This window comes from Hyaena hyaena, unplaced genomic scaffold, assembly GCF_003009895.1.
Source record: "Hyaena hyaena isolate Hyena2069 unplaced genomic scaffold, ASM300989v1 scaffold_1571, whole genome shotgun sequence".
Taxonomy (NCBI): Eukaryota; Metazoa; Chordata; class Mammalia; order Carnivora; family Hyaenidae; genus Hyaena; species Hyaena hyaena.
Genome location: NW_024082207.1, coordinates 281,071 through 283,621, shown reverse-complemented (window position 1 = coordinate 283,621; position 2,551 = coordinate 281,071).

Below are 2,551 nucleotides of genomic sequence, written 5' to 3'. Positions count from 1 at the left end.
TGTAGAGAATAGGGACACGAGTAAGAAAAACAATGGAAATGAGGAGGAGAGAAGGCAGAGGTAGTGCGCACTCTGCCACAGATTCTATTTCTGGAACAGACCCTGACTGTGGTTGGTGAGTGTCACTCCCCAAATATAGGGCTATGGTGTTTCATGGGAGCCCATCTCAATGCAAGCGGTGGGTGCCTTCAATCACACACTCCATCCACGTGGTAGGTGGGCCAATTGAAGTGAGTTAAAATGAAGTTAAAATTGGGAAAATCAAGTCTGTGATGAAATGTACACTGCTTTTCCTGACACATTTAGGACTCAAACTGTGGAAAACTCTGGGCATCTCACTGAGCCTCTGAAAACAGAACTAACACAGTGAGAGCCAAGAGATGGATCTCTGGGACCTCATTTGATCTCATTCCTGCACAGATATCCTGAAGTAGTGCTGGATGTTTCGATGAAGGGAATCCTCCACTTTTTGTGAAAGCCATTTGGATCTTCCCCATGGAAATGACAGCCAAAGCTTACAGTGTATTGATCCTTTCATTTACATCTCAGAAATTGAGCATCCTTCACAAGAGTGAGATTCCAGTCAGCAATATTTCCTCAAATTCTATCATGTGACTGTTTCAATAATCCCTGCGATCCCTCCACATCCTGGTAGAAATACTGAAGGAGCTTATACTGAAATCCACTTTGGGAGGAAGTCCCCTCTAACAAGGCCCGGTGTGTTTCACCCATCGGGTATGCCAACATGACCGCACACAGCTCTCTTCTGATTAGCAGAACAGAAAGAGGCAACCTCTCCTCTCTGTGGCTAAACATCCCAGACTGCTCAAGGCAGTATTAATCTTCACTTATTCTTCTTAGCAAAATTACTAAGATTGCCTTCTTTCCCTCTCAATACAGCTCCTGGCATAAGGAAAAACTATAATCACAAAGTCACTAACAGTTCTACTGCAGGATTAAGTCATTACACTGTTAATGACAGCTACTATTTAATTCCTGTCTGGTTTATGCATCTAAACTTCATCATGTGGCTTTTACTTATGTGTATTGAACACTGTTAGTCTCAGAATATTCCCTGTGGCCAAACTTTAATATATTCTTTCAAAATATGACAGAATTGGGGGGGCAAGATGTCAGAAAAGTAGGGAGCTCTGTACATTGCCCTCGACCCATATCTCACACGGAAAAGATCTAAAGCCATAGGAAAGAGATTGGGAGAAAAAGGACGCAGAATCCACTGAGAAAGACTTCTAACGTGAGTGTGAACTGGGGAAGATAAAATCGGGCCGGGATTGGAGACTGGAAGGATGGGAGTGATCCCCTTCAGCGAGGAGTGAGAGGAGAAAGAGAAAGGCCGAAACTACTCAAGACACGGTCCCTGTCGCTGGGGAACAGAAAAACCTCCGCTTGGGCACAGAAGGACCGTGCGTGCCAAATCCCTGTGCGCCAAATCCCCATGTGCCAACTCATCCTGGAGGGGCCATGCGCCGACCGCTCCTTTGTGTTCCTGGCTGGCTGGACCCTTAGAAGGGCCGCGCGCTGACCGCGCCATTGTGCTACTGGCTGGCTGGACCCCTAGAGAAGCCACGTGGACAGGGCCTCCACACTCCTGGCTTGGATGAACCCCTAGAGGGGAAGCGAAGGGCTTAAAACCGGAGGATTTTCCTTCCAGTTTGTGTTTCGGGTGACGAGACACAGACGGACCCGGTTTCCCACTCTCCAGCGGAACTGGGGCACCCCCAAGGCAAAGCCCCATCCTTGCTTGCCAACCCGACCTGGAGGAGAAGGGAGCAGCGATTCTGGCTCCATCCCTAAGGCTAGGCAAGAGGCTTGGAATTGCACCCAGGGGATCGCCTGCGAGGTTGTGTCTACGGCAATTTCAGTGGGGCGCGCAGACTGGGATTTGGAAACTAGGCCTGGCCTGGGTTAAAGAGTGCAACCCACATTGGCTGGCCCCCGGGATGGGTAGTTTACACACCCAATAAAGTGAGGTACAGTGCTTGGTTCAAGAAGGGACTGGAGCTCCGCCACTCTCCTCCCAACAACTGCCAAGGCAGAACTCCCGCCTGACGCACTGAATCACACCACCCCCATCACTGCAAGAGAGCTGCCCTCCTATTTCTCCCCCCGTCCCCCCCACCCCCCGGTACACTGATCTGATTAACTCTGGTCACCGGCTTGCTTAAACAGTCACATCTAGTCCATTCTGTAGATGTAAATTCTACACCTACCTACATTTTCATCTCTTTATCTCAGGAGTAATTAGACTATATAGTTTCTCTGGATAACACTGGCATCCATCTCTCACCTCTCCAACCATATTCCACCCTTTAGCTCTTTGAAAAAAAGCTTCTTATCGCTTCTGCCTGTTCACTCTATTTCCAATTTTGCCTCATGCCAGCCGTGTCTTCTCTCTTTTTCTCTATGCTCTTCAACCAGCATTGCATACACTCGGCTATTTAATTGTAGCTGGGAAATGTGGTTATATGCTTTAAACCGTTCTTTGTCCTTCTGTTTTCTTCTTTTTTCCTTTTCTTTTCTACTTTCTGAC